Raw genomic sequence first — 26531 nt, 5'->3', positions numbered from 1 at the left:
ATGCTGTGCACTGCATCGCTAGGGACGAGCCCTAAAAATGAACTTTAACATTACCGTATCGTATTTTTTTTAGATAACCCTTAATTAAATTAGCAGAAATTATATAATATCACAATGTCCTGGAAGAGATGTAATGAGGGTATTCCATTAGCTCATCAAATGTTCTCATGGCCGCATCAACGTTCTCAAAGCCGCCGTAAGACAGTAGGAATTATTGAGTTGTGAATTGCCATGAAGATGTCCCATTTCGGAGATGCCTATGTTTGAACCCGAGATTTCATAGTTCTGCAGCAGGTACTAAACAGCTGAAATCAGTTATACATACTGATGTGGTTATGTGAATAATAATATTAATCAAGACCAGCAGTGCCCTTATGATACAAAGCCTAAACACATCTTTAATCAATTAAACCAGCAAAGATGTCCGAGAGGAATTAAGCAGAATGCTCACGGCACCAACTGAATAGCATCAACTGACCAAACAGAGGATTGTACGATTCTAGGCTGTTAATTACGATTCGTGACTGGCAGGCCGATTTTCTTTTTTTAATGTGCGAGTGTCCTCCAAGGTGAAGGCATCCTCACTTGACCGTGGGAATGGCTGACACCACGTGACGTACAACCTAGCTCTTGGTTATTGAAATTTAATTTTCGCATTGACCTTACACAGCAAAAGGGTATTAATTAATGTGGCAACTTCTGCAATCTGGACCCTAAACTACAAACTGGCACTAATGGTGAGACTAGTACCATAGTGGGAAATGCAACAGACCGAGCACAGCACAAATAGGTGTATAGCTGGCTATCCACAGTCAGCACAAATATTTAATACAAAACACACATCAATTCTTTGTCCAGCAAGTCACAGTTGTTAGATTGTAAGCAACATTGATTCAGCCACAGTCGATACGCGTTTTGACGCTATTCGCGACTTTTTCAAGGCTGTCAACAAAATGATAGTGTATTTTACTATTTTAAACATCTATGCTCAATTGAAAAGATCATCAAAAAAACCTATTGTGCCTTATTCTCCATTGAGCTGGTTGAGCAGTTCCTCTCCCATTTGTGTTGTGCTCATGTAGATTTGTGAAAAGTAGGAGCGTATATACAGACTTGTGTAACAGCCCTGTGTAGAAAGTTAAAAAACAATATGGGCACAGAAAGTGTGTGTACCACCTTGTTGGTGACATAGAAATATTAGCAGTGAAAAGAAATTAGTAAAGACACCCTGTATCCGTGTAGATAGTTTTTAGAAATGGGGAAGAAAATAAGAATTGTAAACACCTCCAAAATTAGGTCGATTTTGACTGGAGAATCACGTATGTTCAGTAGGTAAAAACCACACAAAATCTGGACAGCGTTTGTCCAGATCGCTGACATAGCTCCCAAATTGCAGACTGGTACTGGAAAACAACACAGTGTGCCTCAGTTTTCCTTGAAATATGAAGCAGTGGTAAAAACGTCCTTTAAAACCTTATTAGAAATGGTGATATTGGCCAAAATTTAAACCTTCTATAATGTTCCAAAGAAATCTACAAGTTTAAGCAATTCATATAGATGACTAGTACAACGTGTTTCATGTCATCTATGTCTATTAAAAAAACTACTTATTTTCTAGTCAAGGTCAATGCTCTGCTTGTATACACAACCTGTTGATAACTGGCAAATGCACAATGTGTATCTTGACTTCTTATTAATGTTAATTACCCGCTTAGTACTGTAATTTAAATACTTCACAAAATCTTCAACACTTAAGTGTTGGCTCGGTAAAGTACGCCTCTATGTAGCCACCGAATTTTTTTCTAGTGTGACCCATCCACTACTACCTTCAGATCGATTAGCTATATTTATAAAGAATCTTCTGTATTCACTTACTCCGTAAAACAACCTGAGCAGTTCCCCGAGGAGAATGGAGAAAAGTTTCAAAACGTCACAAAGTAAAGAATCTCCTTCGTATATTGCTGAATTCGATCACTGTAATGACAAATAAAATACAATTGTAGGCAAGGCATGATAGAAATACCTTGCCCACTGCCCTCCAAGGAGGACGGCGGACGACCTGCATTCTGCCAACATACAAGATGTACGTATATGAGCTCACCTCAGGAACGGGCGGGTTCTATCCTATAGTATAATGCCACCACTGGTATGTAGTTGCCAGTAGGATCGCCGTACCGCCAACTTTATACAGTCATATTTCGGAAGTGCAATGGCTGCAGGGTAAAGATAAACGAAGTGGCTATAACCTGGAGTACCGTATATTGCGATCTGTTGTATAAACCAAAATAGTCCTAAGTCTGTAGGGATGCAGTCTCCCTAACTAATGTAGCATTATGTGCTCACCTTAGGGTACGTAGCCTCCAGTCCACAAGGCAAACAGGAAATGGACCCACGTTCCTCGCCATTTCGTTTTTAACTCCGCGTCATCCCGGCGTTCTGCAAACGTGATTACGTGTGATCTGACATTTTGAAAAAACGTATGATTGCGATTCTGCCGCATTTTAGTAGTTTATCGGGGACTTTTCTTATTATATTATCGCATATGGAAATGACAGGCATACATAGAAAACGAAGTTTACAATCTTAGCAAGTGTACATTCCAATCGTCTCTATGGTAAAGGATTACACGCTAAAAAAACAGTTCAGAAATGGAAACAAATTATCGTGTCTTAACTGGTTAGTAACCAATGAAAAATCGGTTTAAGGGACAGAAAGAGTGTCAAGCAAATAACGAAGTTAAGTGATGATTATGTGCGTCTCATCATAAGATTAGAGATTATTCTAACGTTCCACAGTAGTAAATCTTAGTATATGTCCAAATTTTGCGGATATAATGGTCAATAGCGCTAGAGCCGTAAAGTTGATTCCCATAATCCAAACAGAACCTGTCAATTAACACAGATACTAACAGTTGTTGTACACAGTAGAAATACAAATAAGGCATGCTATTGCTAAAACAGGCAAAATTTGCTAATCCTTTGTATATATTATCATCGAGGGTTGGTTTTTTTAATCAGTTTTCAACCAATAGTCCCAAGGAAATGTGCCTCATTTTTAAAATGAACATAATAGTCAATAACTCCAGATCGATTATAATTAATCCTTGTGATATGAACACCCATATTAGCCTGTACAAATACCTTATAACCAATGCAGAGTCATATAGAACATAATTTTTCTGTACCCATTATAATAGGCAACTTTCAATCCTTTCTCGTTTTGTTGGTTATCAGTACTGTATTTCATTTATGACATATAGAAAAGTAAAAAAGCATAGTCACATTAGTCCAGCATGAATGTATAGCATCATAGCTAATCTGATTTCGACATCTGAAATGTTCCCTATGAAGAACATACATGTCGTATCCTCCATATCAGAAGAAAAAGAGTCACTTAACATTTAGCATATATGGAGAAGACCTGTATTACAGAAAAAGGCAAGATAAGAGACTAACAGTAAATACTGGTTATTTTCTCAATCCTTTAGGGAAACAAACATCTCTTTATCAACGTTAAGCCCATACTCGACGGCTCGCAGTTTGCATATCCATGAGGCTTCCAATTTGCGCAGACAATGTACTTTGTCACCCCCTCTGAGGTTATCTAATACAGATTCAATTCCGTGGAACTTCAGATGTAATAGTTCCGCTGCACCAGGTTTCTCATTGAAATGTACAGCTAAGGGATAGCTGGCATTACCATTTCTAATGGCCCGTATATGCTCCTGTATACGCTCTTTTACCGGTCTAATCGTGCTTCCCACATAAATCTTATGTTCAATCAGTGAATTATATCTAAACATCCTGATCTTATCCACGGTGTGAGGACAAAGAGCAATGGGCGCATTTGTAAAAGCCATCTATTGGTCCACCTAGCCAGGTTAAACCTCTCCGTTTTTTAGGATTGTAGAAACTGGGGCTTAGCCTGTTGCATAGTCAGACCACGTCTATAAACAACAGTTGGTTTGCCCCTATCACCTCCTGAATGTCCCTATCTGTTCTTAGTATATGCCATTTTTTCTTGATTATATTGTATAATTTATGGCTGTATGTGTTGTATGTGTTGTATGCTGTTACCAGCACTACTTTGGTCTTATGGGCACCTTTTCTCTTGTTCTCCTTCTTGGGTATGTGTGCAAGCAGTTGTCTGCGATCTAAATATTGTGCCTTTTCTTCAGCTTTGTTAAGAATCAAATGTTCATACCCTCTACATTCAAACCTCCCGAGTGTGTTTTTCATTTCCTGTTCAAAAAGGCTATCCTCACTACAGTTTCGTCTCACCCTAGTGAGCTCTCCAAAGGGAATAGAATTGACTTGTGATATGGGATGTGCTCTCCCAGCATGGAACACTGCGTTATATACACAGGGCAGACATTATAGAGTTTTCTTTGATGTACAATCTTAGATCTAAAAAGATTGCTTCAAATTGGTCATGTATATGTGTAAAGCGGATATTGTATGTATTAAGAGATTAGAAAGCAGCAGAATTCCTCCAGTTGTTAAACATCTCCCGTCCAAATTAAAAGAACATCTATATACCGCCCCCAATATATAGCATGGTTAATTAGGTTTTTAGGACATAGGGACCATATATAGAATTTCTCCAGCCATCCTACAAACAGGTTAGCATATGCTGGAGAAATTTTTGAGCCCGTGACAACCCTTGATGTTGCTTAAACCAGGACCCATTGTGTAGAAAAACGTTTTTCTCTAAGACTAGAGTGAACATCTCCAGAAGCATAGTTGTGTGCTCCCATAGAGAAGCATCCCTTTGGGAAAGAAAATATTTGACAGCCTCAAGGCCCTCCCGTGTTGGAATGGACGTATATAAGGAACTGATGTCAAGAGTAACAAAACTGCAGTCCTCAGTCCAAGTGAAATCCTGTAGTTGGTTCAAAAGATCTTTTGTATCTAATATAAATGAGGGTAGATTTTTTTACACAGGGCTGGTGGAACTGATCGATGTATTCTGAAATGTGTTTGGTGGGGGAACCTATACCCGAAATTGTGTAATACTGTGGGTGGCACGGTACAAGGACATAGAGCACACTTTGAAAGAGTCATTTTCTACTTACTTCACATGCAAACATAACAGATGTGCTGGCTATCTTAGAGAGCCACTGCCATCATATGTCTGCCTAGTACCATAGTGTGATGGCCCGTCCATGACCAGTGACAGATGTAAAATTACTATCATGGACACGTCCTGTTTTTATGCAGTACCAGGGCCCTTACTTTTTTTCTATACCCACATAAATATGCTGCGTTTTCTCAAACTTGCAGACCTGCAAATTTATTAAAAGTGCTTTAAGTTTTAATATAAACATGATTGCCTGCAGAACTGAGGATGCAGTTATCTTGAAAGGGATAGCCACTCATGAATGCAGTACCGCTGCCTTGCATACACTTCATCGGCATGAAAACCTCATATACACACACACACACACATATATACATATACATCTATATACACACATATATACATATACATACACATACATATACATATACATATACATATACATATACATATATATATACACACACACACACACACACACATATATACACACACCACAGAAGTGTGGCTGAATGGTAGGTGGCAGTAAAGAGAATACTCTCTTTCTGAGCAATAAGATTCTGTAATACCAGATTTAAAGACTTGTTTAATGTAGAATGACAGATTTTGAACACCTCAGTCGTTCAGAATTTACTTGTTACCAAACAGACCATTAGAAAGAAGGCTCACAGAGAAATCTACTTCCTAGCTAATGTGGACCTAGGACTATTCTGAGGCCCATCCTGCATTTGGGAACAAAAGTTCTCAGCCAAGAGCCAAAATGAATTAGATGATCTCTGGTCCCCGCAGGACAGTTGCAAGCCTACAACAGGAATACTACTCCTGTTAGACTTGGAAAAGGCACTTTTTCCAACCAATTATTGGTGCAGAGCGACATGTAGAGCTACAGTTACAAATAACATAGTTGTACGAAAGTAATCAGGGTAAACTAAACGGATCACTGAAACAATATCGATGTCAAAAATATAGAACTACAAGAATATTGAGGTAAAAATATAGAATACAAAAATATCGAACTCCTATCTCCAAACAGGTAAGTACAAAAATATCGAATCAAAAATAGATGTAAAAAATAGTTAAAAATTAATGAAATAATAAATATAATTAACTTAAACATACCTAAATAACCTTAAAATTAATGTAAGTAAAAAAACACAAATTGAGATATTAATTATATATATATATATATATATATATATATATATATATATATATATATATATATATATATATATATATATATATATATATATATATATATATATATATAACCTACTGGCGGTCGCCAGTAGGTATATATAGTTAGGATTTTTTCTCTATGGGATTTTTGAAAATTCTATGTCTAATAACTTTGGCGTTTGTGGACGGAATTGGCTGAAATTCAGGAAAATGGCACATTTTGTTTCTGAGCAGCCCTTGAAAATTTGGGGGGGGGGGTTCGTCAAGGGGGGGCCGAGAAAAAAGGGGGGGTCCCAAAACGTGTTTTTAACATTGAGTTTTCCATAGGGCGGTTGGCCTCACTTTTAGCCTGAATGGCTGAATGGATTTGCATGAAACTTGGCAAAATTGTAGGGACTGGTAGCCCGATGTGCCTTTTGTAGGTCTCAATATATGTGCTACAGTGGATTTTGAGAAATTAACGTTTAAAAAAAGATATATATCTGTAACAGCGGACCGGGCAGCGCTCCAGGACGCGTACTTTTCGCGCAACGGAGCTTTGTGAAGCGAAGCTGATTGGTTCTCCGGCGTCTGTCAACATTCCAAACAGTCCGTAGCGGCCGCCATCTTGTCTCTCGGTAGGATCGAGAGACAAGAGGAGGCGAAAGCAAAGGGGCAAATGACCATAAGGGGGAATAGTAGATCCTCGCTGACCCCCTAGGTTTGATGTGGAGGCTTTAAAAGGGCCCCGCGGGGCAAAAAAAAAAAAATAATAATAATAATAATCGAACGGCTGAATGGATTTGCACGAAACTTGGTAAAATATTAGGGACTGGTAGCCCGATGTGCCTTTGCTAGGTCTCAATATATGTGCTCCAGTGGATTTTGAGAAATTAACGTTCAAAAAAAGATATATATCTGTAACAGTGCTCCGCTTCGCGTAACGGAGGTTTGCGACGCTGATTGGTCATTCTGTCACTGGGCTATAGTTGGGCTACATCTGGCTGATATTTGGGCTACATTTGTTTTTGTTCGTCTCTGGCGGCCATCTTTGGGCTACATTGGGCTACATTGGGCTTCATTGGGCTTCATTGGGCTACATTGGGCTACATTTGGGTTCCAACATATATATAGGCCAATGTAGCCCAATATATATTTTTCAAAGTTAATTTTCGTTAAAACCACTGGAGCATATATCTTGAGACATAGCAAAGGCACATCGGGCTACCAGTCCCTACAATTTTGCCAAGTTTCGTGCAAATCCATTCAGCCGTTCGAGCTAAAAGTGAGTCCAACCGTCCTATGGAAATGAAGGAAATGAATGGGTAATTTGTAATTAGCAAATAGCTCATCGCAAACTAGGAATGGTAAAGAATCGCTATTTATTCCTTAAAGTTCGCTATTTAGGAAATGCAAAAAACTTTGATGATACATATGGCGGTTCATCTCTAACAAGATAAGAAGCATAGGGATAGATTTATGATGACTGGCGCATCACCAGGGATGTGTTAGTCATTCTGTGCCGCTGTTCCGTCACCTATGGTGTGCTGCATTTACAATGCGGCGCATCATGGGGCAAAAACAGCACAGATGCGTGATGTATCTGTGCCGTAAAGGTGGCGCATTGCTGGAGTTGTATCGCAAGTGTGATGAAGCTCCAGCAAGGGTCGGGGGTGCCCCTGTCGCAGGGTTTCTGTTCTCACACAGAACTGTGGACAGAGGATTGGAACCTCGGCGAATTAGGGTGTCCCAAAACTCACCTTAGTAATCAAAAACACCTTAGCAAGCTAGGTACAGTGTCACATTGGATATAACAAACTCTCAATGTTTAGACAATCCAGAATATGAACTTATAGTACCTCAGGATACGTGGAACTCATGAACAGTCGGTCGTTATATATTTCTTAGAAACCAGAACATGGAGTTAAGAAGAACACGTGTATTTGAAATGTTTATTTACTAATGCCGTCTTCTCAGGCGTAGTATCTTAGATAATACAAGTACACATATTATCAGTAGCAAAATTACCAGCATAGTTACTAGTACATAAAAAGCGAATGGTGACAGTATGTTAACATGCTTTAAATGAATAAGAGTTAGCAACACTTATAAGCAGCCGCGGGCCGTGGAGGGAGTTACGGTGGGGCAGGGAGGCGGGGAGGGGGAGGGGCAGGGTGGAGAGGGCTCCACCCTGCTTCTCCCCCTCCCCGCCTCCCTGCCTCACCGTAACTCCCTCCACGGCCCGCGGCTGCTTATATCTCACCCTCCCTAATACACATATTATATTATTTGCTAAGAAGGTCTCTTTGTGTTGGTTTAGGGCGTGCCCATACTTTAGTGTCTTAGATTTGAAGGAATCACATCAGCATACACCAGCTCTCTCTTCATGTGAACCGCATCAAGTGTTGTGTATGTGTGTTCGGCAAAGCAATATAAAACCCGCCTCATGCCCAGAATTGGCAGAAGTTGCACTTATGTTATGAGTATGAAGTCGTGGAGATCAGACCTCATAACAATTCTGTATCGTGTTGTTCTTGAAAATTTAGCACTCGCTGTACAGATATAGTTTAACAAGCAAAGCAGATAGTAGAGCAATAACATATTATTCTCATGTAAACCACGATGAACTACTAGGTTGAAAGCTAAAGCAACAACTAAGTGTCGTGTGCAGAAGTTGCAAAAAAGGAAAAATGGCGTTTAAACCGGTAATGAGCCCATGCTAACTTAACACGGTGTAAAGATATCCAGGACGTAGATGACACCTCCCCATGATCCGGAAACGAACTGAATAAGATAATAGAAGTGCCATCTCATGAGAGCAGATTGCAAGTTTATATGTGGACGGTCCGCAAGGTAAAGCATTAAAAACTAGGAAAATTTAATGCTAAAGAAAAATAAAACAGCCAAGTACTTTATCGAGTCTTAAGCCAATAGGCAAGGTAAATAATAAAAACTTGACAAATAAGTCAATGAAATGCTAGTACTCAGCATATCAAACATGAAAAAGGTCTATGACATAACTGTGTATGCAAAATAAGCTGCAACAGCCTCCAATAGGAAGTCACCGTCTTCATCCGAAAACAGTTCAGCCATCCAATTTAAAAGCGGAAAAGAACATACGTGCTCTCCCAGCACCGGATCCTCTATCACCATCAGAGGACAGCTCGGTGGGTTTTCAAGAAAGCTCTGTTCCAAGAAAGACTGTGTTGCCGCCAGTAAATTCCAGGGACCAATTAGTCCATGCATCAATGCCACAGCCATAATCCTTTCGCCAGGACAAACCAACTCGTGAGTAATGATAGGAGTCATCAGCTGATTAAAGTCGACGTCAGGAGAAACCGGTCCGCAGAGACACAAATCAATGGCCCAATCGAAATCACAGGTCAGGCAGTGAAATACAGGCTGGACACAGGTGAAGTAGGAGAATCGAAAAGATAATCCATATGCCGTGCTTAATATCGCCAACGGCATTGTGCCATAATATTCTAGCATGCGATTGCGGAACAGTGTCAGCAGCTGCAGGGCGGGAGGTTGCATAGGAGGGACATCCATATTTAAAAATGTAAAAAAGCACAAGAGCGTCCGCTGGTAATGCAAGTAAAAATGGCAATCCACGAAGCAGAGTGGAAAAAATACAATGAAAGAAAGTAGGGATGACTCCAAAGATTTTCTCAAATGAAGTTACGAGACCACTGGTAACAACTTTAAAAAAGTGCGCCAGGGCCTTTGTGGAGGATGCGTTAGAGATAGTCCGAACCATCTTGCTGAAATGGAAAGGCAAATCTGAATTGAAAAGGGTCTGCACCTCTGTACGGGTGTTCGCTATGTGAAGCACGAAAGTTTCACGGGCCGAACTCAAGGCCACCTCTCTCTGAGACAAAAGAGCTCTTATTCTTGCCATGCCGTTGAAATCTGCTCCCAAGGTTGGTATTTGTGGCGAGATTGAAAACTCCCTATGTTCATGTGTGGGAGGAAATAGAACATTTCTGCAGCAAATAACCCGTTCACTTACTGTTACGATAAAAGGAATACTTTTAATTAACCCAGATCAATCTTCATTATTGAGCATCAAATAACTACCATTTTCCAACAACTTGAACGTGGGGATGATAGCAGGAACTGGCGTGCCTTGCAACACGCAAGCCATATTTGGTCGGTGTTTGTTGCATGAACCGTGTAACTGTATGTGCCTACACATTAGTGAATGATCTGGCGTCTCAGTGCATTCCTCTCCATTCAGATAAACTTCTTGATCATCTTTGAAACATCTGTATGTGTATGGAAGCGACCAGACCTCATGAAGAAAAGCACTACCTAAAGGTTCATAACGACTTATTGGTATATATTTCATACAATTTGAAAACTTATATAAAGCAAAAGGCAGCGTTATTAAACCGTGGATAAGGCACGTTGCCAAAAAACCCGCAATCCTCTGCTGATGATGTCACTGAGCATGTCATGAATGATGTAATATGTGACATCATCAGCAGTGGATTACGGGTAATAGTATCTCTAGTTTACTCCCCTATAGCTGTCTTTCTTTTAACATAAGTGTCTGTTTCCTTCCCTTATACTTACTGTTTTTGGTTCGCTTCCGGTTCGCGTACCGCGAGCGAACTGGGAAGCGAACTAAGAGAAATAGAGGTTGGCACAGTTCCAAATATTGTACCAATTTTTTAATAACGGGGAGGTAGTTCTGAAAAGAACTTTTTTTTTTATTGTTTTTGTTGTTTTAATTTTTTTTTATTATTTTTCGGAACATTTTTTTACTTTTTTTGAATTTTTCTGAACAGTTTTATATTTTTTTGGGTTTTTCTTGGAGGGGGCAATGAAAACGATTCATTGTAAAGGGCTCAACAGGAGCAACAAAACAAAAAAAAAGTATTTATTATTTTGGGCGTTTCGTACAAACTTGCATATGATAGTCAATAGCTCTGTTGATCAGAGTGATGCTTCTTTCTCCGTAGCAAATGAATCCATCGCAAAATACGCAGGTGTGTTTTACTTCACCAAATCTCATTTGTATATTTGGCACCATCTCCCTGCCCTCTGGTCCCGTTACTTCCGGTACAACAGATCTTCTGGCCATAATAGGGAGATTATCTAGGTCGTTCCGAAACTGTGCAGCACTGTAGTTGTTAGGATGCCACCTAGTCATATGGCGATGCATTGTGTAGTTTCCGAAACTGTATTTTTTCTCGGTTCCTCTGGACAGTCTATCTTGACATATAAGGCAAGTTACGTATCTTGCATTTACTTTTTTCTCACCTTTGGGAATTTAAAAAAATTGCCAAATGAAGTTTTCTTTCCGGTGAGACGTCCTGGGCTCCTCAGGCAAAAACTGCCTCTCTTCGTGCTCGTCGTCCTGTTCCTCTTCTTCCTCTTCTTGTTGAATTATAACTTGAGCAGGTGGTCCACTCTTCCTTGGATGTGGTGGAGGTGGTGGGGAAGCACCAGCTGAAGCTACTAAAGAAGCCATTGCTCAGTGATCACAAAGGGTCTTTCTCTCACAATGATGAAAGTCAGAGTGAGGAAAGAAGGAGGGATTTTCATCATTTGGGAAAAACAAGAGTTCTCAACCAATGAAAAGTGTTCATTTTAGATTATATGACCTAGTCTTACATCATTAGGAAACCAAAAGTGAAATGAACCAATGAAAAGTGTTATTACCAAGTCACATGACCTGCTGTGTTTACGTTAAGCGCTTTGCAGGGCCTCCCGGTTTGCTTCCAGAAACCTGCGCTTTGCGACTCGGTTCGCGTACCAGTTCGCTAACGTAGCACGTCATATGACGTATCACGCGACAACGTGAAACGTCATGCGGACGGGAGGCGTCACGATGTTGTTTTGTAACGCGGCAGTTGCGGTAAAGAAACGTTTACCGGCTCGCGGTCTATTTCGCGGCATCAAGGTCAGCTAACGGGAAGCTTCCCGATTCGCGAAGCGGGAACGAAGAAAAAAAAATATTACAAAAAAAAATTATTCATAAACATATAAAATATATTTTTGGATTTAAAGAAGAATACATTTTACAGCTACAGATATTAGCTGTTAAAAAACCAATGAAATTCACTGAAAAAACCATAGGTTATAGACCATATATAGTTAGGAATTAGCATTTACAAAACCTTGAAAATTCACTGAAAAAACCATAGGTTATAGACCATATATAGTTAGGAATTAGCATTTACAAAACCTTATTTTACTCACACAAAACCATTGAAATTCCATATATAGTTAGTTGCACTAACTATATATCGCGCACCCGCAATCCACTGCTGATGATGTCACATATTACATCATTCATGACATGGTCAGTGACATCACTGATGACATCACTGATGACAACATCCAGTGATTATGTGTTTCTGTAAAGTTTAAATATGTTTTACATATTGAAGAATGAGTGGATGTATAAGTGTCTGAATGAAGGTTTTAGTAGGTGCGTGATTGACTGTATGAGTGAGTGATTAAATGCGTCTTACTGAATGCACGGGTTAGTGACTAAACTGTCTGAAAGTGTGCATCAGTATGTCTGTTGTTGTGCAAGCTGCTGCATGTGTTGATCAGTAGCTATATAAGTAGCTATATGGGTTATTGATTGGTTGCACAAGTATTTGTATGGGAGACTGAGTGTGTGTATGGCTGGCTGGGAGGTGTGTGACTGTGCAGATCAATGTGTACTTGTATCAGTGATTCTATAAGAGAGTAAGTATGTGTTAGTATATGTTTCAAAAATGTAAGGTGTTCTGTGTTTAACTGTATAGATGAGAAAATGGAAGTGTGATTGATTCTTTTCAGGACTGACTAGGTGTGTGAGTAACTCCATGGATGAGTGGCAGAGTGTGAGTGTCTGTATAGGTGTATGAGTGCATATGATAGTGTTGTAAAGATGAGTGATTGTATGTATGAATGATTGTATGAGTGAATGTGTGTGTAGACATAGGAATCAGTGAGTGCGTATGTAGTAACTAGTATTGGTGTGTCAATGGTTTCAAAAATTATACTCTCTATTTAACACTGGGTGTAATAGAGGTTATATTAGAGTGTGAGGAGATGCATTGTATTATCACATGAATGATATCATCAGTGATGTGATCATTGATGTCAAGTGAGATGTCATCAGTGATGTCATTTGAGATGTCATCAGTGATGTCATCAGTGATGTCACTGACCATGTCATGAATGATGTAATATGTGACATCATCAGCAGTGGATTGCGGGTGCGCGATATATAGTTAGTGCAACTAACTATATATGGAATTTCAATGGTTTTGTGTGAGTAAAATAAGGTTTTGTAAATGCTAATTCCTAACTATATATGGTCTATAACCTATGGTTTTTTCAGTGAATATATATATATATATATATATATATATATATATATATTTTTTTTTTTTTTTTTTTTAATTTTTTTTTTCTTCTTCAGGCGGGATGAACAATGAAGAAGAGATGTGGGCACACATCTAAAATGCTGTCATCCTGGACCCTCTACATAAATATGCAAACCATAAGAGAGCAAATGGAGAAAGTAGATGAAAATTTGCATAAAAATGTTGTCTGCCCAACCCCTGAAAATAAGGCAATATAGATACATCAAAAAATAGGAACAATTAAAAATAACATTTATGCAAATAACACAACAGGATCTATAATAAACTGGCCATTCAGGGCTTGATTGCACCTAACTTGAAACAGATAATTGTTCCATGTATCTTAAAAATGTTAACTATTCGACACGGCCCCAGACGGGATCGTTAAGGGCTTTGTGAATCAACGGCACTGCGAAAATAGGCGTCCAAAGAGATGTACGATAACACAACCTACCATTAATACACACACGAATGATGGAATCAATCAATTGATTATCATTATCATAGGAATTATGTACATGAATTTGTCGAATGTATAATATTATGGTACCAAGTGATATCGGAATAATTGAGATAATATAACACTGAACCTATTATAAGATGGCCGCCACAAGTAATGATGTAATTACAAGTTCTGTGCCGTTTTTTATGTTTATTCTTTTAGAACACGTGACAGGTTGTCATCATGGTTTTATTTAAATCCCTAAACAAACAAAGTGCAAGTTTACACTGACGAAGGCAGCAACGCCGAAACGCGTTTGTAACCTTGACTAAATTAACTGCAAGAAGTTTCTGTCATTAAACAACTTGGCGAAACCACGCTGTATTGACTTTGAGTGCTCTTTACTTGAAAACGAGTCCCGAGGATCGTGGGACTTGGCGTTGGATATAGATATATATATATATATATATATATATATATACACATACATATATACACACACATACATATATACATACCCTACTGGGTATATATAGTTAGGATTGTTTTCCATAGGGAAATCGCAACATTCTATTGGGAATAACTTTGGCGCCGGTTAAGGAATCGTCCTGAAATTTTCCTTATCTTTGCCTTGCGGCGCTCCGCTCCTTCCCTGAAAGTTTGGGGGAGATTCGTCAAGCGGGTGCCGAGATAAAAGGGGGGTCCCAAAACGTGTTTTCCCCATGTTAATTTCCATAAGGCGGTTGGACTCACTTTTAGCCCGAACGGCTGAATGGTTTTCCACCAAACTTGGCAAAATTGTAGGGACTGGTAGCCCGATGTGCCTTTGCTATGTCTCAAGATATGTGCTCCAGTGGTTTTTACGAAAATTAACTTTGAAAAAATATATATATTGGGCTACATTGGGCTATATATATGTTAGAGCCCAAATGTAGCCCAATGTAGCCCAAAGATGGCCACCAGAGACAAAAAAAAAACAAATGTAGCCCAAATATCAGCCAGATGTAGCCCAACTATAGCCCAATGACAGAATGTCCCAGAGTGTTCTAAAGAACAACTAGAACGCTAACAGTCTTACTTATGACAAAAGTATGGCACACCTGAAGTCATCTTGATTGGAATAAAGTGGTAACACTTAATACATTTAATTTGAAAAGGAACAAAATGAGGGGTTTCATTTTGCCATAGAAATTTTATATATATATATATATATATATATATATATATATATATATATATATATTTTCACTGAAAAAACCATAGGTTACACACCAGTTATAGTTAGGAATTAGCATTTAAAAAACCTTTGAAATTCACTGAAAAAAACCATAGGTTTCACACCAGTTATAGTTAGCTGGAAATTTTACTCGCATAAAACCATTGAAATTCCCACGTTATAGTTAGTTGGACTCACTATAACTTGCACGTCTGCAATGCACTGCTGATGTCGCACATTACTTCACTCATGCATATATTTAAATATTTAAACATTACTTGCTAATATATGTATTCACTAAGATACACTTAATAAGCCAGTTAACCAATCATTTTTTTTTTTTAAAAACACTGAAAAAACCATAGGTTTCAGGCCTTATATAGTTAGGAATCAGCATTTAATAAACCTTTGAAATTCACTGAAAAAACCATAGGTTTCAGGCCTTATATAGTTAGGAATTAGCATTTAAAAAAACCTTTGAAACTCACTCAAAAAACTAAGTTTTAGTGGTGTTATAGTTAGCTGGACATTTTACTCATACAAAACCAATGAAATTGCTCCTATATAGTTAGTTGTACTAACTATATTTCGCGCACCCGCAATCCACTGCTGATGATGTCACATATTAGATCATTCATGACATGGTCAGTGCATTATGGTTATGGCAAAAACTGGCTAAACACCACTGAATTTATTGAAAAACGTATATTTGTGAGGAAGAAGGCACCAAGTCCTAAAATACTATTATGTTTATGCGCAATAATGAAGAGCATAATTGAAGCAGCAGAAAGTGATATGGAATGGTTGTATGCAATGATATAACGGATGTTAGATAGCATACTAAACTTTGATTATAAGTCATATGCATATATCATATTAGGGCACTGAGTCCCGTAAACAACCTGCGAGTATAACGAATATTTTGCCACAAGGGTAAAAATAATTGAAACGCAAGGTTACAAAAGATGCAAATGTGCATATAACAATCAGAGAATTGTTGAGAAATCCCTGCTTTAAGCGATAAAAGCGCTGTAGTTACAAAGACTTTGGTTTTAAATGAATTGTGACCAATATAAGTTTTAAACATATTGCCGGGTATAAGAAAATGTAATTAAGCACGATATTATGCTATGTGAAAAGTAAGAAAATAACTGAAAAAAAGAAAATGTTTGATAAAAGTAACTACCATAACCATAATGCATCATAATAATGCAGATATGATGAACTGGTATAAAAGTCTGAAAGTGAAGTAGGACTAATGTTTGTAACCGTGACCAAGATCTAGTGATCGAAACGCGTAGGTTGTTATGCTGTGATGGCACAATGACAAAATAAAACCTGACAATGTATATTCCTGGACGAGTGCGAGTATAATTGTTTGGAGGTGAATATATATATATCAAACTTACACTATTTTTACCGTAGGATAGCGGAAAGGGTAAAATTTACAATTACCACTCCAGAAAGTGCAACAGTAGTGAAAGCGTTGGATAGCGGGAGGGTGAAAATTACTATTCCCACTCCAGAGAGTGCAACAGTAGGGAAAGCGTTGGATAGCGTAGGAGTAAAAATTACCATTCCCACTCCAGAGAGTGCACCAGTAGGGAAAGCGTTGGATAGCCTAGGGGTAAAAACTACTATTCCCACTCCAGAGAGTGCAACAGTAGGGAAAGCGTTGGATAGCGTAGGGGTAAAATTTACTATTCCAATTCAAGTGAATGCAACAGTAGGGAAAGCGTTGGACAGCGGAAGGTTAAAAATTACTATTCCCACGCCAGAGAGTGCAACAGTAGGGAAAGCATTGGATAGCGGGAGGGTAAAAATTACTATTCCCACTCCAGAGTGTGCAACAGTAGGAAAAGTAAAGATTTAATATATTAATACAAATTAATTAAATATCAATACCAAGAAAATATTAATTAAAATAAAGTACCAATTTATTATACAATAATTAATTACAAATACAAATTAATATTAAGTAAAATTAATTACCTATTAATACAAATTAATTACCAATGAAATACATTAAAAATAAAAACCAAATAAATTAAAATGATTTACTTAATTACAATTAAATTACTCCCCCCCCCATTCCCCTATAAACCCACAACTGACTACAGAAAATAAATTGATAAAATTAACAATCAGATAATCAAATAAAAATAAATCACCAATTAAAAAATAATTAATTAATAGTTAATTAATTCAAACTGAATACCAATAAATAAAGTAACATATTTAATTAATTACAATTAAATTACTTCCCACCCTATTCCCTTAAAAAACCCACAACCCGCTACAAAAAATAAATTAAATTAACATAATTATCAAATCAATTAATAAACATTACCAATTAAAAACGAATAAATACCAATAAAAAATTATACTTAATTACAATTAAATTACTTCCCACCCTATTCCCCTATAAACTCTCACCCCGCTACGGAAAATAAATTAAACATAATTATCAATGAATTAATAAAAATACATTAATAAAAAATGAATTACCAATTAAAAAGTAATTAACTAAAAATTAGCAATTAATTCAAAATAAATACCAATAAATAAATTAAAATTTTTAATAATTACAATTAAATTACTTCGCACCCTATTCCCCTATAAACCCACAACCTTCTACAGAATTAGATTACGCAAAAATTAAATATAATTTTTTTTAAATTAGATATTAAAAATTCAATATATTTAAATACCTATATTATATACTTCGATATTTTGACTTTCTATATTTTAAAAATCGATATTACTTACTTCGATATTTTGACTTTCTATATTTTAAAAATCAATATTACTTACCTTCAATTCGATATTTTTTAACCACTATATTCTGTCAATTCGATATTATGTCCATTCTATATTTTTCCTTCGATATTATGTCTGTTCACCAAACTAAACATTAGGCTATGCATTAAAATAAAAAAATATTTATGAGGCCGAGACACTACAAAAATGGATTTGCTCCACTTGCCCCATTTGGTGTAATAAATGAAGGGATCTTAAGGAAACATAATTTATTACTTGAATAGCATCCAATCAACAGCGGCAAGTCACATTCTTAATTTAATGCAAGGCAGGGATCAGTTTGTATGTGCACACAGATAAGAAAATAGCAGCAACAGCCTTCTGGCCTCCAATTGTTTCAAGAAGCCAGAGAAAGACAACTGGATTTTTATGGCATTAATTGTGGGGTTGGATACAATTTCCAGCACCTCAAGAAGTACAGCAAACAATAAAACACTGAGCAATTCAGTGTATCTATATCTGATAATTTTTTTGTTGAGTTTTATATAGCGAACTAATAAACTCGAAGGTATCGGAGTGCTTTACATGAGAACCAGTTGCGTTACAGACCGACACATTTTTTTTGTTAGGCTCGGGGAGATTAAGTGATTTCCCCAGAATCACAGGATGTTGAGCGTATCTGCCAAGACTCGAACCGGGTTCCCCAGCTTCGAGGTTGACCGCTCTAGTCATTAGCCACATCATTTCCCCACTTAAAAAGCAGATCATAAAAGATTATATATATATGCACACATACATATATACAGAGAATACAAACCAACCAGTTTAGTTGGTTCAAGTCTAATAAAACCAACATTCATACATCTGCCGCCAAATCAAAAGACGGAGGAAACGTTAATATCAATAGGTCCATATGAGCTGTCCAAAAAGAAATATCAGAAAAAAAGGTTGTATCATTACGCAAACGTACTGCCGATTTAAAAAAATTAACCCAGAGCCGAGCAGACTGCTGGATATGTAAGCAGTTATATCTGCAACAAGGCCGCTCTAAACTTGGCAAGACTGCTTCCAAATGAGACACATTAAAAAACTTTTAGTAAAAGATTGATTATTTTTACAGAAAAAAAAGGTGCAACAAAGAATGGGGAGAACATAGCGCCCAGTGAGTCTGTCGTACCACCAGTGTTGTTGAAAAATGGAGAATCTGTCAGGATGAGATCCGGACTTGTATGCCTGTAGAAACATTCCATGAAAGTAAACTTTGCCATACACTACCCTGGTGCACATCTGGTCCTAAACGAAACACATAATGCAGTACGCACCACCCACAAGCAGCTCAGATCAGCAACAGCACACCTTAGACAACGCCTCACAGAATGGTTTTCTTTCATCATTGATATCATGTTTCCCCCACACCACTAAGACCAAAATAACAGTAAATTCCTGGACCTGGGGCTGGTGTTAGCCAAAAGAGAAATCACAATTAATTAGAAGGCTGCAGGGGGGCCTGGTTATGCTAGATGGAAGACTGCAATGCTCACCTGGGCAGGAGTGAGAGTGTGATTTGTCTGCAGCAGGCCCAGAGGTCTCACAATGAGAAAGCGTTTGAGGCCGCCCGGGCGTGTGAAGCTCTGGTTACAGAGTTGAAGGCTACTGATGCGGACTCTGGGTCGGATCTGAGCGTGCGCTCGGGGAGTGGGACGTCGCAGGCGACAGCAACAATGTAAAGAACGAAGGGTATGAGTGTGCCCCCTTCCCTGTCATGGTCATGATCCTTTTTTTGATAACTGTAGGTCTTCTTCCCTGAACAATCATGGAGCTCCAATGATTACAGGGGCAGGTTACGCTGTAGTGCGCACGTCGGTAAGAAGGGGGGGACGAGGAAGGGCTATGTGGTGGGGGATAATAGTTGCATTAATATTGTATAACTCTTCAGCACATGTAATTATAGGCTGCAATTGGCTGCATTGTTAGACACAGGAGGATGTTGGGACCGCCCAAATGTTCTTTGACAGTTGTTCATAACTATCTTGTCCCCACGCATTGATTACATTATTGAATGCCATGTGCCTTTCTTACTATTTTGATTGCGACATTAGTGCTTGTTTGCTAATACTAAACTATGACTGTTGATGATGGTTGAAAATTAATAAACAGATTTAAAAAAAATAAAAAAATCATTGATATCTCTTTATTTTCTTAGTTGTAGTTTCATATTAAAATTAAGATATTTCACTTTTAAAGATGTACGTGACAGTCACATACGTGTTATTATCCGTAGTCATGATATGTACTATATGTGCAGAGAGTATTGGCCATACATTGTTCTATTAACGGAGGTAACAGTACCCGCTAGCACAAGGAGTTAATATTATTTTACACATGTATGTAAATGTATATGCTAGAAGTTATAAATATTTCTGATATGCAAGCTGGAAATGCTTGATTTTGCATGTATAGAACCCAAGAATGCATCTTTTTTGATTTGTGTAAGACATATATCATTGTATGTAACCGTGCATAAAAAAGAAAATATAATATAAGATAGAAATATATAGTACGACAGTTGAAATGGGATTATCAGTCAATGATGCACCTCTGTTACAAGATTTGGAGGTATTGAGGTTAGAACAAACAATCTCACAAAGCACACAAGACATTCCCATCACCAACTTATCCTGCCAATCCAAATTCAAACCACGGTCAACTTTCACACCTCTTATGACCTTTGACAACATTGACATTTTCCACGAGGCTGCTATTAAGGAGATTAAAGATCTACATGTCAAAACACTCAAAACCAACAAGTTTACAAACAGGCAGAACCAAATATACTCTGACCTCGTGAGGAAAATCCAGAAAGATGGCAACATGATTGTCCGCCAATCAGACAAGGGCGGGAATATGGTGTTGTGGCCAAGGAGTTTATATCTGGAGGAAGCACTCCAGCAACTAAATGATGATAATTGCTACAAACACTGTGATGTGGGGGTGGTCAGGAAAGCTCAGCTTGAGTTTATTCCATGCTGATGGGATGGTGTTCATCAGGTCTTATCAGCATGGATGAACTGAAATTCTTGAAAAACGACCACTGATCCCCAAAGTCCACAAAGACGCCATCAAGCCTCCGGGGAGACCCATTATATCAGCTCGCGGGGGTTTGTTAGAAAAGACTACAATTTATGTAGATTCTTTCCTTCAGGAACACGTCTGTGGGCTTCCATCCTACATTCAGGACTCGAGTGACTTCTTAAGAAAGATCAAAGAGGTGGAATGGAGTTCTGAATATTTGCTGGTAACATTAAATGTTACATCACTATATACCAGCATAGTTCATGTGGATAGAATACGGGCGGTTCAATTTTACCTGGGGCAAAGACCGATTGAACTGTCAGAACATAACAAAATGCTTGTTTCTATGATTAGTTTCTGTCTTCACAATAATTACTTTATGTTCCACAAACAACATTACCAACAAGTGAGGGGTGTCGCCATGGGGGCCTGCTTTTCTCCCAGTTATGCCTGTCTGCACATGGGCTACTGGGAGAGACAGGTCCTCTTTGGTGAACATCATGACGTCTGCATGAAGAATATCATACAATGGTATAGATACATCGATGATGTTTTTTTAATTTGGCAGGGAACAGAGACAGAAGCTATCCAGTTCATCGAGAAACTGAATTGTAACAATTACAATTTGGCTTTCACCTCGGAAGTAAGTCACAGCAAAGCCCACTTTCTTGATGTCACAATTGAAGTGAATGATGGTCAGTTGGAAACAACTATGTACAGGAAGCCTACTGCAGGCAATACTATACTGCATGCTAAGAGTCATCATCCTCCCCACCTGATTAGGAGCATTCCCTACGGGGAAATGCTCAGAATCAGGCGGGTTTGCAGTACAGAAAATCAATGCAAACTGGTTCAAGAGGCTAGTAAGCACAGGTTCCTGGCCAGGGGATATAGTGATAGCATTATTAATGCTGCTATAACCAAAGCAAATGCTATATCCAGAGGTACTGCCCTTATTCACAAGAAAAACCTAAAACCTACCGTCGATGTCGATAAACAACCCACCAGATTAATTTGGACCTACAATAGGCAGCATGGGGCCCTAAGAAAAATTGTCAACAAACACTGGGATCTTATAAGATTTGATCCGGTGATTGGAGAACATATGCCGAGGAAACCTGCTATCACTTACAGTAAGGCACATTCTTTACAGGATGCATTAGTAAAATCCAGTCCTGAGGTGATACTGCCGGAAAATTGGCTGTCAGGGAGTAAGGGCTTCAGGAAGTGCTCCAGCTGCAAAGCTTGTTTGCATGGTGTGAGCAAAACTGAATACACCATTCCGTTCTCAGACACGCCCCGTAAAATCTTGAAGCAGCTAACTTGCAAAAGTGAGTACGTGGTATATGTGCTGGAGTGCCCATGTGGCCTGCGATATGTGGGGAACACTAAACTGCAGGTCCACAAGAGGGTGCTCCAGCACATCAGAGCCATCAACACGAACGATGCCACGTACCCGGTTGCTAGGCACTTTAAGGAGAGTCACAACAACAACAGTGCACTCCTTAGGTACTTTGCAATTGATGCAGTAGGTCCACTGAGAAGAGGTGGAGATAGAGAGGGCATCGTCAGAGCGCTAGAGACTAAATACATCATTGAGTTGAACAGCAAATCCCCTTGGGGATTAAATTCGACTGAAGATCTGTACACGGGTCTTTAAAAACTAATGACACACAGAAGCAGTGATGTTTGATCTAACACTATCTCTGTAAACATCCGAGTGTGCCTGATTGTTGGTAAAAATGTTCTCCCTTATAGATTTGATGCACTTGTGATACATAAATGCTCTGTAGGCAGCATTGAAGATTCTAGCTGGCCTATGTAAACATTTGGTTCTGGAAGGAAAGCTAACAAATAACATCTTTGCATAGGTTGGGATCAGCCTATGTAATAACTGTGAAATCAATTTTAATACACACATATATATAATTTTTGATATATATGTTCACACATTCACTGTTTCGTTATTTAAATTTGCACACGAGTAGTTGGACACTGCATATGTGATCTCTTTGGGGTACACTTGCCCTTATATTTTTGAACAGTTGATTAATTAATTGTTTCACTTGTCTTATTGTATTTATACAGTAATCAATGTGTTAATTGATTCATGTGAAATTAATCATAGCAAGTGTACCAACAGTGTTTTCTGTTCTTGGGGGTTTTATTGCAATGTGGATTATCCAGTTAAATGCATTTTTGCGATTCCAAGTAACAGTTCATTATATCTTAAAATCATTTTAGGATATGGACATTTATGTTTCACAATGAAAACGCACAAGTCACTGTGGCAAATTGTTATTCATTTGGGATTATCCTGTGATTTACAATGGTGTTTCAGTCTGTCTTCGATAGCATTCTTGAAGACTAAGCGGTGTCCAATGAAATGTTGTGGATTTACAGCACTAGCACTTTAAATTCTGATCGCGCTCTGTGTGTCATGTGACCAAGGCCTTTCGGAGGCCGAAACGTTATGTTTGACGAAAGTGCCGATTAAAGAATCTTCTCACCTGAACTTCTGGGTCTCGTGTTCCTTGCTGCAGCGGCGTTCAGGATTTTGTGGAAGCGCCCTCCAGTTTTGAGCGAGTTTGTAATATATATATATATTCTCCAAACAAAGCCCTCGAGCTTAAGAGAGCACTCGGCGATGTTAAAACCTTCCGGTATTATTGGCCCCACTGCAGCTCGCTTTCCTCATTCCATTTAATTTTGCCAATTTCGACGCGTTTCGAGGCCAGCACGCCTCTTACTCATGGATTGCTTCACAGAGGCACAGAAAGCTCACCTTGTTAATCACTTCTTTATTTATTGAAATGAACTTCCCTCAGTGGGCGTGGCTCACAGTGAATGCCTAATAGCATGATGGTCATTGTGGTCCCAAGACAAGGTAAGAAAGTACATAACCTATAGTAGGCTCCATGCCCCTGTGATTATTTCAAGCTTGCTTTAACTCCTTTAGTAGGTAGGAACTCGGGAAAAACGGGCTCATTTGCATATTGAACATCGTGCTTGCACAGAGAGAAACCGTTCTCCTCCAAGCCAAGAAAACATAAACCGGAATAAGCATCCTAGGGCCTACGAAAGGTATTTTAATGGAAATGAAATGAACACTGACTAATTGGGATGTGGCAAGGAGCCCACTGTGGGTTAATACTATGCCGAGGAGGACTACAAAGCCCAGAATGCTGCATAGAACATCACGTGACCCACTGAGGGTTGAAAATCAAGCAGCATACACTTCGGAACCTTTATGCCACATCTGAATGGTGACCCATGATTAAGGGGCTGTTGCCTTGAAACGCGTTGGGTAAATTAAAAGCAATTTTACCTGGAATGCAGTTCCGTGTTTCTTCTGCAATTGTTCCTTGTGACCAGCTGTGATTGGGAGTGCGTCCTTGAAGCTTCAGGCTCAACTTGAAAATATAAATAAAAGAATTGGGAGAAACCTCATCACACGGAGAAGGCCATATGTTAGATGCCCCATATTGTCCCGGAGGAAAACAAAGTATTCACCCAATAGATCCCAGCCTAAACCATGTCCAATTAAGGTCCACCCAGAGCGTGGTTTGTACCATACAGTAGTCTCTCAGCGAAGGCTTCATAATTTCTTAACCTTCCCCCTGTGCCCTCTTAACAGACATAAAGTACTCACTGAGTACGCTTTGACTATCTTGCAAAGTTTTGTGGTGTTCTCAAAGATAGCAAAGGGTTGTGGTAGAATCTGATCCAATTAAGAATACAGTGTATTCTGTTACCAAAGTCACAAGAGAGGCAATATAATATAGCTCTTTGTTTAATGAAGTTTACTTGTTGCACCAGATCGAACTGTTAAAATATCAAATCTTATTTTCTCGTTTTTTGATTAAGCTATGCCTCATGCATTCTTCACCCCTCCACTACTTCCAGCCCGGCTCCATCCTTGACACCACATCTGTATAAACATGAGTAAAGAATCTAGATTGGGGCATTGTAGGCTGTGTATACATGCAGAGGCAGCGCAAAAGAACAAATGGCGTCTGCTCGGGGTTTTTCAGGCAAGGTTAAAGCCTCAAGTAAAGTTTATTCAGATAGCAGATCTTGTTTTGTAGCCTTAGAACGCGACAATTGAACAAGACACCAAGGATGTCGATTCCTACCATTACCTCATTTGTGTGTTCTTCCCAAAGCTCCATTTACCTCTGGGCGTCCCTCGTTTGTGATCTTTTGCTACAAAAACCCATGTAACCATCGTTCAGTGTGCTTCCTCCTAGATTAGCTCTATGGTGCTTGTCGGATGAGCCCCCATTCATGAATGCTAATAAATGACCCTTGGTTTGTACTTCGCTCCAGTGTAGATTCCTTCTTACTTGTTAAGAACCCGTGGACTAAGGGTGACCCTGCACCAATGGGTTTTCAATAATCGCTTTCACAAATTGGCGCCCAAACGTTGGGCCCTATCAAAGGCTTGCAGTCGGACCAGGGAAGGAGATTGTGTCAGTTAGACAAACTTCACTGAGGAGTGCACCACCTGAAGAGATTAGTTCTCGTGTCCAAGGTGATTTTTCTGCTCTCCGACTTTGATCTTCCTGGCGGCTGCTAACCTTGACTGGGGCCCTCGGACGGTCATTCTTTTGGATCAGGAAGGATCGACAGGTGGGAGTTGACTACGAATAAGGTAGATTTGTATTGAACCGGTCCTTTTGGTTATTTGGAATTTGTATGGAACTGGTTTGGAATTTGTTTTGAATCCTCTTTAGAACTTGCTATTTGATATTGATTAAAATTTTCTTACAGGTAATGTGAGAATATTTTTTAATTTCTCTCTGTTTAAAAGGTTTTTTATATCTTATATAACATGCATGTATTTAGCACACTTTGGAAGTTTTGTGCTGCTGCAATAAGCAGAGCATTTTGGAAGCAAGTCAGCCGGTGCCACCAGAAATTACGCTGAATTTTGAGATGTACATCAAATATAAAATTTGTCCCATCATGTATAAAGGATTGTGGAACAAATATACAAAAGGGGATCCCCAGTTGCAATGGCCATTAGAGGGGACAATCGTCCCTCACAAACTCGAATATATAGCGAAACAATTGTTTTTAAAGAAAGTTAGGCCAGCTATGTTTGACAGTTTGCGTATGTGGAGGAAAGAAGTAAAGGAGCAGCAGCTCAAGGCGGAGAAGGTACAAAGGAAACAAGAAAGGAAGACAGAGTATCAGAAGTAAATAAATTGAAGGATAAGGAAGTTCAGAAGAAGGAATAATTAGATCGAGAGCATAGATTGCTAATATCTAAGGAATGTATAGTCAGACCGACAGTAACAGCACAAATCCACCAAGAAGATGTGGATTCAGATATGGATGGATTATTGATTGAACGACCCCCACCCCCATTGATTGAACGACCCCCACCCCCATATGTACCTTTAATACCTCTTCCCCTCGGACCACC

General features: G+C 38.8%; 1 protein-coding gene across 5 annotated transcripts in view; it reads right to left on the bottom strand.

Moving 5' to 3' along the window:
* Positions 1–26531, bottom strand: part of TLK1 (tousled like kinase 1) — a 656881-nt gene that overhangs the window by 584953 nt on the left and 45397 nt on the right. Inside the window, exon 1 of one of the 5 annotated variants that reach the window (XM_078681582.1) lies at positions 24429–24507. The exons of the other annotated variants lie outside the window; for them this stretch is intronic. The gene's annotated coding sequence lies outside the window, so the exon portion shown is untranslated. Of the gene's footprint in view, positions 1–24428; positions 24508–26531 lie in introns of those variants that run through there. 5 annotated transcript variants of the gene reach the window in all.

Source organism: Lissotriton helveticus, chromosome 3_1, assembly GCF_964261635.1.
Source record: "Lissotriton helveticus chromosome 3_1, aLisHel1.1, whole genome shotgun sequence".
Classification (NCBI taxonomy): Eukaryota; Metazoa; Chordata; class Amphibia; order Caudata; family Salamandridae; genus Lissotriton; species Lissotriton helveticus.
The sequence above is the reverse complement of the archived record's forward strand: the minus strand, read 5'-3'. Positions and strand labels throughout refer to the sequence as shown.